The sequence below is a fragment of the Oryx dammah genome, unplaced genomic scaffold (assembly GCF_014754425.2).
Source record: "Oryx dammah isolate SB20612 unplaced genomic scaffold, SCBI_Odam_1.1 HiC_scaffold_29, whole genome shotgun sequence".
Taxonomy (NCBI): Eukaryota; Metazoa; Chordata; class Mammalia; order Artiodactyla; family Bovidae; genus Oryx; species Oryx dammah.
The window spans coordinates 100,802,983-100,815,039 of NW_024070213.1; the positions used below are offsets into that span (position 1 = coordinate 100,802,983).

The 12,057-nt window shown below is 35.5% G+C and overlaps 1 long non-coding RNA gene across 1 annotated transcript in view; it reads left to right on the top strand.

Annotated features, from left to right (window-relative positions):
• Nucleotides 1-12,057, top strand: part of LOC120858416 — a 439,990-nt gene that overhangs the window by 382,924 nt on the left and 45,009 nt on the right. The window lies entirely within an intron of this gene.

The following is a 12,057-nucleotide window of genomic DNA, read 5'->3' on the forward strand; positions in this document are numbered from 1 at the left end:
TGATGAAAGTGAAAGAGGAGAGTGAAAAAGTTGGCTTAAAACTCAAATTCAGAAAACTAATATCATGGCATCCGGTCCCATCACTTCATGGCAAATAGATGGGAAACAGTGGAAATAGTGGCAGATTTTATTTGGGGGGGCTCCAAAATCACTGCAGGTTGTGACCAACCTAGACAGCATATTAAAAGGCAGAGATATTACTTTGCCAACAAAGGTCCATGTAGTCAAAGCTATGGTTTTTCTAATAGTCATATATGGATGTGAGAGTTGGACTATGAAGAAATTGAACCCTAAAGAATTGAGGCTTTTGAACTGTGGTGCTGGAGAAGACTCTTGAGAGTCCCTTGGACTGCAAGAAGATCCAACCTGTCTATCCTAAAGAAAATCAGTCCTAAATATTCATTGGAAGGACTGATGTTGAAGCTGAAACTCCTATACTTTGGCCACCTGATGCGAAGATCTGAGTCATTTGAAAAGACCCTGATACTGGGAAAGATTGAAGGTGGGAGGAGAAGGGGACAACCAAGGATAAGATGGTAGATGGCATCACTGACTTGATGGACGTGAGTCTGAGTAAGCCCCAGAAGTTGGTGATGAACAGGGAAGCCTGGTGTGCTGCAGTCCATGGGGTCGCAAAGAGTCTGACAGGACTGAGTGAGTGAACTTAACTGAATGGAAACAACTTAGCAACTAAACAATAACAATGGAAACAGTATTATAGAATTGAGTTCATTACAGAGCATGTGATGAAGTGGAATCCTTTGCTCTCATTCTTTCTTATGTGTTAACTGTTTCTATTCAGAAGCTTAGTCCTGCTTTCTCTACTACAGCCCTGCAGCCCAACTAGCAAACACACTTGTGGGCATCCAAGGAAAATATATTAGAATGAAAATGTCTAAAGTCTTTTCCCAATCTTTGTACAAATTCACTGAATGCCTGAACCTAAAAATATATATAAACCATTCTGGAAGAAGATTCTGAAACTTTGAAAAAAATAGCTATATACTGTTTAGTGAAATCGCTCAGTCATATACAGTCCCATGGACTGTAACCCATCAGGCTCCTCCATCCATAGGATTTTCCAGGCAAGAATATTGGAGTTGGTTGCCATTTCCTTCTCCAGATACTATTTAGAGGACAGCAGAAATAATCAAGGGTCTAAAATGGGCATTTTATTCTGGGAAAATAAGGACTACAGTTTTATCTTTCAAATAACATTGCAAATAGTGAGCTCAATTTAAGTGTTTCTTCAAAGAGGAAAAGGAAAAATAAATAGCTTAATAAGCTTGATTTGTTGAGAGTCAAATATTGTAGGATTTATTTTTGATATATCCCTACCCCTCAAAATTTCTTATAATTCTTCTTTCAGTGATAGTCTCTTTCAGAAAGAGAACCTAGCTATGATAGACCAATTAGGAAAGCAAAAAATAAATAAAATAGACATAAAAAAATAAACCTCAAATATGTAAGAAGTTATGTGCATACCATTTCATATATTCCACTTATATGAATGATTAGAAAAAAAGATTATTTCAGTTTGTTCAAGTTAATATTTTCTTTACCATAATCTCCTAAAACAGTGATATAAATCCCCTAAGAACACTCACTTCTTCCCAGAAAATAAATGGTTTTACCCTTTAAATTTTGAGTGACTGAAAGTCTATGGATAGGTCATATTTCTCTTAAAGGCTCACCCCAAGGAGCATATATTTTATAAAACAATTTCATTTTGATGTCACCCACGTATGTATCCAAACGCATTTTATGGTCACAGTATTTGTTTTACTTTTCTCTGTGTGTTTAGTTCTGGCTGTGCTGGCTCATTGGTGCTATGTGCGCTTTTTCTTTCTCTAGTTGTGGTGAGCAGGCAGCTACTCTCTAACTGCTGTGTGCAGGCTTCTCGTGGCAGTAGCTGCTCTTTCTGTGGAGCAAGGCTCTGGGGCAAGCAGGCTCCAGTAGTTGCAGCAGGTGGGCTGAACAGCTGGGACTCCTGGACTCCGGAGCAGAGGCTCAATGGTTGTGGTGCATGGACTTACTTGCTCTCCACGAGGGATCTTCAGTGGATCAGGGATCAAATCTGTAGCTCCTGCATTGGCAGGCAGATTCTTTACCACTTGAACCACCAGAGAAGCCTGGTCACACTATTTTTTTAAAAATATACAAGCAACTCCTTCAGCTCAATTCCAGAAAAATAAACGACCCAATAAAAAATTGGCCAAAGAACTAAATAGACATTTCTCCAAAGAAGACATACAGATGGCTAACAAACACATGAAAAGATGCTCAACATCATTCACTATTAGAGAAATGCAAATCAAAACCACAATGAGGTACCACTTCACACCAGTCAGAATGTCTGTGATCCAAAAATCTGCAAGCAATAAATGCTGCAGAGGGTGTGGAGAGAAGGGAACCCTCCTACACTGTTGGTGGGAATGCAAACTAGTACAGCCACTATGGAGAACAGTGTGGAGATTCCTTAAAAAATTGCAAATAGAACTGCCTTATGACCCAGCAATCCCTTTGCTGGGCATACACACTGAGGAAACCAGAATTGAAAGAGACACATGTACCCCAATGTTCATCACAGCACTGTTTATAATAGCCAGGACATGGAAACAACCTAGATGTCCATCAGCAGATGAATGGATGAGAAAGCTGTGGTACATATACACAATGGAGTATTACTCAGCCGTTAAAAAGAATACATTTGAATCAGTTCTGATGAGATGGATGAAACTGGAGCCGATTATACAGAGTGAAGTAAGCCAGAAAGAAAAACACCAATACAGTATACTAACACATATATATGGAATTTAGAAAGATGGCAATGATGACCCTGTATGCAGGACAGCAAAAAAGACACAGATGTGTATAGCGGACTTTTGGACTCAGAGGGAGAGGGAGAGGATGAGATGATTTGGGAGAATGGCATTGAAACATGTATAATATCATGTAAGAATCGAATTGCCAGTCTATGTCCGATGCAGGATACGGCACGCTTGGGGCTGGTACGCGGGGATGACCCAGAGAGATGTTGTGGGGAGGGGGGTAGGAGGGGGGTTCATGTTTGGGAAAGCATGTACACCCATGGTGGATTCATTTCAATGTATGGCAAAACCAATACAGAATTGTAAAGTAAAATTACAAATTAAAAATTAAAAAAAAAAAGAGTTTTGGTCATTCCTGCAAGTGTGTGTGTGTGTGTGTGTGTGTGTGTTTCTTGTTACCATCATATTACAGGAGGTATTTTTAATCTATCCTGGGAAGTTGCCTGGCAACAACATTAAAGTCAATTGCATTGCAGGGTGCAATATGTACCCATGTTTGGATTGTTATTTATCTTCATTATAACTAAGTAATTTAGGCTGTCACGTCTCTTGTGACTATTGGATATCTGTTAACTATACATTTAATGCTTGACTACACTGTGCTTCCAAAAAGGAAAAAAAAGCAGCTATAAATTTCTGTGTTGAGTTTAAACCTTATGGCAGATATAATGCTACGATATGTCTTCATCTTCTTGGAAAAACATTGTCTTTCTACCAAGTGTGTATTAAATGGACCTTACAGAGTAGTGAGGGGTGTGATTTATTCACAAATTCATACAGAATAAACAGTTTTATGACACTGTATCCAATTGCACCTGAGGGAATTGTTAAACCAAACAGCAAAGTGACTAAACTTAAAAAAAAAAAAGAAGCAATATCCAAGGCTAGGAACCTGCACTGTAAAATGTTATTAATCCTACTGAATCAGAACAGAGTGCATTTTTAAGCAAATAAAAACTTTACCCAAACTTTCTTTCCTTCCTCAAGAATACTGAACTCTGCATACTCAATATTCTCATATTTCACAGTAAAAAAGAATAGTAAAATGTGATGAAATTATTTCCTCTTTACACCACTGAGTTTTATCCTAAGAGCATTTATTATCTTAAATAGCATCTTCAATTGTAACCTAGTATATAACACCCAAAATTATAATACTGAGAAAAGATGCTTTTATATACCCTATAAACATGCTTTAATAAAGATATTAAATTCTATCATGCTTTATATCACAATATTAAATAAATTAGATCTAAATTTGTTCTTTATAAGTAACATTTTCTTATACAAAACAAAATTGATAGAAAATATGTGAATAAAATAAAAACTCTATTTTTTAGTGTTTGCATGTTGAATATATCATAAACAAAGAAGATAATTTTATTTAAATAAATTAAATCACCTTTAAAATTTTGTGTAGTAATGTAAGTTACTTTGGTTTTTACATCTAATAAAATAGTACTAAGTACTATATCCGACTCTGTGTGACCCCATAGATGGCAGCCCACCAGGCTCCCCCATCTCTTGGATTCTTCAGGCAAGAACACTAGAGTGGGTTGCCATTTCCTTCTCCAGTGCATGAAAGTGAAAGTGAAGTTGCTCAGTCTTGTCCGACTCTTAGTGACCCCATGGACTACAACCCACAGGCTCCTCCGTCCATGGGATTTTCCAGACAAGAGTGTTGGAGTGGGGTGCCACTGGCTTCTTTATTTATTTGCAAATCCTAAACACTAATGTCTTTGGTCATCATTAAACTATAAAATGCTAAATATCAAGGTATGGTATATGGGAAAATAACATAAAAAAGAGTAGAGATATAACTGATTGACTTTGCTGTACACCTGAAACTAACCACTGAAAATCAGTTGATTTTTACTCCAACAAAAATGCTTTAAAAATAAAAGTAAGTTATGGTAAATGAATTTGACAAAATGATAATAGTTTATAAACCTTTCATTTGCTTTGAAATAAACTCATTTAATGTTACAAAACTATTTCAGCCTAGTGAAGTGCAGGTAAGCTTTTCTAATTAAAGATATGATTTTATGAGGTCAGCATCACTCTGAACTAGACCAAAAAAAAAAAGAAAATTATAAGCCAATATCACTGATGAATATAGATGCAAATATCCTTAACAAAATACTAGCAAACTGAATCAAACAATACATTAAGAGTATTGTACACCATAATAGGCATTTTCCCAGGGATGCAAGGATTTTTAAATATTTGAAAATAAATCTATGATATACCATTTTAACAAATGAATAAAAATCACGATTATCTCAATAGATGCAGAAAAAGCTTTTGACAGAATTCAGCATCCATTTATGATAAAAATCCTCCATAAAGAGGGTATAGAGGGAACATACTTCAACATAATAAAGGCCATATATGACATAATCACAGCTAACATCATCCTCATTGGTGAAAAACCAAAAGCATTCCCTCTAAGATCAAGAACAAGACAAAATGCTCACTCTTCATGACTTTTATTCAACATAGTTTTGGAGGTCCTAGCAGTAGCAGTCAGAAGAGAATAAGAAAAAGAGTCGAAGTTGGAAAGGAATAAGTAAAACTGTTACTCTTTACAGATAATATGATACTATACATAGGAAATTCTAAAGAGGCCACCAGAAAACTTCTAGAGTCCATCAGTGAATATGATAAAACTGCAGGATACAAAGTTACAGAAATATGTTGCATTTCTATACACTAATAGCAAGCTATCAGAAACTGAAATTAAGGAAACAATCTCATTGACTATCACATCAGAAAGAATAAAATATCTAGGAATAACCTATCTAAGGCTTCCCTCAGAGCTCAGTCAGTAAAGAGCCTGCCTGCAATGCAGGAGATTCGGGTTTGATTCCTGGGTCAGGAAGATCCCCTGGAGAGGGAAATGGTAACTCTGTCCAGTATTCTTGCCTGGAGAATGCCATGGACAGAGGAGCCTGGCAGGGTACAGTCTAGGAGGTCTCAAGAGTCAGACATGGCTGTGCAAATAAGCACACGTAAAAGGAGGAGAAGGACCTGCATTCCAAAAACTATAAGACTCTGACTAAAGGCAATGAAGATGACACAAACAGATGAAAATTTATACCATGTTCTTGGGTGACAGAGTTAATATTGTTAAGATGACCGTATTATCCAAGGCAAACTGTAACCTCCATCAAAATACCAATAGCATTCTTACAGAGCTAGAACAATTAATTTTAAAATTTGTATTGAAATGCAAAAGACCCTGAAAAAAACAAAACAATCTTGAGAAAGTGGAAAAGAGCTGGAGGAATCATCTTCCCTGACTTCAAACTGTGCTACAACACGGCAACCATCAAAATAGTGTGGTCCTGGTACAGGATAGAAAGTTGAGAAATAAACCCACACACACATGGTCAATTAATCTATGACAAAGGAAGCAAGAATATACAATGGAGAAAAGACAGTCTCTGTAATAGTGGTGCTGGGGCAACTGGACAGATGGACATAGAAGATTGAAATTAGAACATTCTCTAACAACATACACAAAAACGACCTGAAAATGGATTAGACCTAAATGCAAGACCAGATACTCTAAAACTTCTAGAGAAAAACATAGGCAGAACACTTTGGGACACAAATCACAGCAGTATATTTTTGGATCTATGTCTTAAACAAGAGAAAATAAACACAAAATAAATCTATGCCAAAACCAATACAGAAATGTAAAGTAAAAATTAAAAATAAATAAATAAATAAATTTAAAAAAAAAAAAAGAAATGGGACCTATTTAAACTTAAAATCTTCTACAGCAAAAGAAACCACTGACAAAACGAAAATATACCCTACAGAACAGTAGGAAATATTTGCAAATGATATATCCAATAAGGGGTTAATATGTCACTTTTATAAACAGCCCATGCACCTCAACATCAAAAAAAGAAAAATTAAAAGAGGGACAGTAGAACTTAATAGACCATTTTTTCCGAAGAGGAAATGAAAATGGCCAACAGGCATGTAAACAGATTCTCAACATCAGTAATCAGCAGGGAAATGCAAATCAAAAGCACAATGAGATATCACTTCACACCTCTCAGAATGGCTGTCATCAAAAAGAACACAAATCGTGCACCACATCTGTTGAGCCTATACTCTGGACCCCAAGAACCACAACTACTGAGCCCACGTGTCACGACTACTGAAGGCCACATGCCCTAGAGCCTGTGTTCGGCGACTAAAGGAGCCCATGCAGAGCAACAAAGAGTTCTGTTTTCTGTAACTAGAGAAAAGTCCATGCAGCAGTGAAGACCCAGAAGAGCCAAAAATAAAGAAAGTAAATTTTAAAAAAATTAGAAAGAACACAAATGAATAGAGTTGGAGAAGATAGGCAAAAATGGGATCCCTTGTATGCTGTTGGTGGCAGTGTGAACTGGTGCAGCCACTGTGGAAAACAGTATGGATATTTCTCAGAAAGCTAAAACTAGAACTAACATATGACCCAGCAATATCACTCCTGGTTATATAACTGCCCCTCCCCACTGAAAAAAAAAAAAACCCAACAAAACACTGATTTGAAGACAAACATGCACCCAAATGTTTATAACAGCATTATTTACAACTGCTGAAATATGAATGCAACCTAAGTACCCTTCAACTAATGAATAAAGAAGATGGAATGGAATACTACTCAGCTATAAAAAGAAATGACATTTAGCCATTTGTGGCAACAAGGAGGGACTTGGAGAACATTATGCTGAATGAAAGAAGTCAGAGAAAGATAAATACTGTATGATATCACTTATAAGTGGAACCTAAAAAATAAAACAAACTGATGAATATAGCAAAGAGACACAGACACAGATACAGAGAGCAAACTAGTGGTTAAAAATGAGGAAAGGGAAGTGATGAGGAGAAATATAGGGATGTGAGATCAAAAGGTACAAGCTAGCAGGTGTAAAAATTGTACAAAAATATATTGTACAACATGAGGAATATATATATATAAAATACATATAGATAACTAATAAAGACCTACTGTATAGCACAGAGGACTCTATTCATTACTCTTTGAGGACCTATATGAGAAAAGAATCTAAAAGAGACTGAATATATATATATATATATATATTTATAACTGCTGCTTCTCTTTGCTGTATAGCAGAAACTGACACATTGTCATCAACTATACACCAATAAAATTATTAATAAAGAATAATTCACCTGAAAGGGTTGTCAAAGTCTGTACACAGTTGGTGTCCTTTCAACTGTTTCAGGCTACACATTTTCTTTATAACGAGCTTTTTCTTCAAGACTCTAAAGCCCTTTTATATTTTAGTGTCAAACTTCTGTTGCACTTTTTTTTAATGAAAAATTAATTTTGAGAAATTTAGATTTCATAGAGTTACATAGTAATAGAGATATCATGTATTGATTGCCCAATTGTGACATCCTGAAAAAAATATCACAGTAGGGATATTAATATTGATACAATCAAGATACTGAATGTTTTCATCAGCTCAGCGATCTCTCTTGTTGCCCTTTATAGCCAAATACACTTCCCTCTAATTTCCACTCTGGATTTATCCTATGACAAACACTGATTGGTTCTCAATTATATGATTTTGTCCTTTTAAGAATGTTGTATTAATATAAACTGAATAATGCAGTTTTTATTATTACTGCATTAAATTTTATTTTATTCCAAATTTCCATTTGGAATTGACTTTTTAAATTCAGCATTAACTCCCTGGAGATTCAACAAGGTTGGTCCATGTAGCAATAGTTTATTTTTCTTTGTTGCTAAGTACTCACATTAAAGGGCTTCCCAGGCGGCAATTAAAGAATGGTCCCCTTGCTCACATAACATACAGTCATGTTACTAAAGGATTATTTATAGTAGTTCTTTTTACCCGATATATTATTTATATGTCTGGATTTTAAGAATAATTACAAGGTATACTAAAAGGTAAAATAAACAAATAAATAAAATTTTAATAAACACACATTTTGAAGAGGAAGAGAAAGCATCAAAACTAGACTCAGATATAGCAGGGATGTTGGAATTATCAGGCCAGGAATTTAAAATAACTGATTAATACACTGGACTTCCCAGGTGGAACTAGTGGTAATGAACCCGCCTGCCAGTGCAGGGGACATAGGAGACGTGGGTTCGATCTCTGGGTCAGGAAGATTCCCAGGAAGAGAGAATGGCAACCACCCCAGTGATGTTGCCTGGAGAATCCCATGGACAGAGGAGCTTTGCAGGCTACAGTCCTTAGGGTCAGACATGACTGAAGCGGCTTAGCACACATGCACACACTTACGTTAAAGCTATACCTTATTTGTTTACTTGCTCGTTTATAGATCCTGGGTTAAAAATTATAAATAAATCTGATATTCATGTAGAACTTGTTTATTTTATAAACTTAGATCTTAATTTCTCTATTAAATGCCTAAGATTTAATTACTTGGTGTGTGATAGTTACATGTCTAGTTTTTAAAGTAAATGCCAAACCAATTTCCGGATAGCCTGTACTGGTTTTTTCCTACCAACAATGTATGAATGATTAATTTTGCTGTATCCTCACCAGCATTTGGCTCTGTCACTGTTTTTTTTTTTTTTTGCATTTTAACCATTCTGACAGGAATGTACTAATATGACTTGGTTTTCTCTAACTGCTAATGATATTGAGCAGCATTGGCTTATTTGCTTATTTTACCTGCTTATTTGCCACTTGCATATAGCGTTCAGTGAGATGTCTCAGTGTCGTTGGCTCATATTCTGATAGGATTGCTTGCTTTTTACTACTGAGTTTTGAGAGTTCTATATATATTTTAGATACTATGGTTTTGTTGGATAGGTGCTTGGCATATATTTTCTTTCCTTTTCAAATGTCTCTTCCTCTTAGTAAGTAATTTTACAGAGCAAAAGTGTTTAATTTAGGTTAAGTCCAGTTTATCAATATTTTGTTTTGTTCATCATCCTTTTAGTGTCAAAGCTAAGAACTTTTTGACTAGTCCTAGATTCCAAATATGCTTACCTACATTCTATTTTTTCTAAAGATTTTATCGTTTGTTTCATATCTTACATTTCCACGTAAAGTTAAATTTTTTTCAAGATATAAGACTTAGGTCAGAATTAAATTTTTTTGCGGGGAGAGGTGGGCAGGTGGTGTCTGTGTATGTCAAGCTGTTCAACCATTTGTTGAAAAGCCAAACTTTCGTTCGTTGAATTGTTTTTTCAGTTTTTTAAAAACGTGATGAGCTTCCCTGATGGCTTAGTGAAGAATTCTCCTGCAATGGAGGAGACCCAGGTTCCATCCCTAGATCAGGAAGATCCCCTGGAGAAGAAAATGACAGCCACTCCAGTATTCTTGCCTGGAGAATCCCATGGACAGAGGAGCCTGGCAGGCTTTGAGACCATGGGGTCTCAAAGAGTTGGACATAACTGAGTGACTAACACTTTGGGTGAGATATGTTTATGTGGATTATTTCTGGGCTGGCTATTCTGTTCCATTGATCTTTGTGTATCCCTCTGCCAGTCTGTAACTTTGATTATTGTACTTATATATTAAATCTTGATATCAACAGACTAGTTTTTTCCCACTTAATTGTTCTTTTTCAAAATCATTTCAGACATTTGGGCTCTTTTACCTTTCCTTATCAATTTTAGAAAAATATTATATTATAGTAGTTCTCTCCACTTTTTTGCATCTTTTTTCTTTCAATAGTCTTGTATAATTTTATTGTATAAAATCTGTGCACATCTTGTTGTCCTTATACCTAAATATTTTTGAATGGTTATTAAGTGGTACTTTTGTAATTGAAGACTATTTTTTTTAGAAAAATTTAAGGTTCTCAACAAAATTGGTGGAAGATATAAAGATTTCCCATATATTTATTGCTCCCACACATGTATAATCTCCTCTATTATCAATGGTGTATTTTTAACTTCAATGTCCACATGGTAGTGTATAGAAATATAATTTATTTCTGTATGTTTATCTCACATCACTTGAACATGCTTTTTAGTTCTATGAGCTTTTTGTAGATTTCTTGGTATTTTCTACATAAGTAATCATATCATCTTCAAGTACAGTTTTATCCCATCATTTTCCTTCTTGCTAATAGAAATAAAATAGACATTAGATATAGATATTAGTTTGAATGGCCCATGGGCTCCTTTATGAACCTTTCAAAAGTCAAAGTGAAGTCGCTCAGTTGTGTCCGACTCTTTGCTACCCCATGGACTGTAGCCTACCAGGCTTCTCCATTCATGGGATTTTCCAGGCAAGTGAAAAGTCATTTTCCGAGAGTGGGTTGCCATTTCCTTCTCCAGGCGATCTTCCTGACCTAGGGATTGAACCCAGGTCTTCCTCAATGTAGGTAGATGCTTTACCCTCTGAGCCACCAGGAAAGCCCCTTTAATTGGTGGCAAAAAGTCAGGGGAAAATCTCAGAGGGAGGTGAATATGAGGCATAAACATGTAAACTGTGGAAAATGGTGAATATAAAGATGTTTAAAACAGAATTTTGAATGTGGACATACTCAGTGATCTTTGAGCTTAAATGAATAGGAAGCTGACTGTTTTATATGAAAAAGGACCATACTAGTTGCTGAGGACATAAAGGAAAGAACCCATTTCCTGCTTTTCATGAAACTCTTCTGTATTTTGAATCAGTTCAGAAGTGATAGTGGGCAATTTGATACTGCTAAGGAGAATAGTGTATTAAAAGATTAGCAGGTATAATAGTAAATATAATAATAATTTTTAAGCACCATCAATCCTTGAGAATTTGTATTCATTATGTGTGAATTAAGCTTTTAAATATGTAGGTTTTGGTAGCCTGGATACAAGTGGTTTTCAAACTGTACTTTGAAAAATGTTCCTATAGAGCAATTAATGAGTACATGCCAAGGAACATCTGTGAGTTTAAAAAAAAAAAAATGAGAGAGAGAGAGAGAAAAGACTAGCCAGAATGACATAAAATAAGTAGGTAAAGATAACTGCTGGAAAACCATAGAATAGTGTCACAAAGATATTTTTTATTACAAATTGCTGCAAACCTGCTTTAATCTTTCATGAATGGAGCCAATTAATGTTAGTTTCTTCACTCTAATGGGATAATTAATTTCACAGTAACAAAGTGTATAACATGATATCATAGCTTCATCTCTATCTACCTCATCTGCCACTTCTTGCTTTCCGGCATGCTACCTATGTATCTGGTCATCACAGAATCAAAAACAT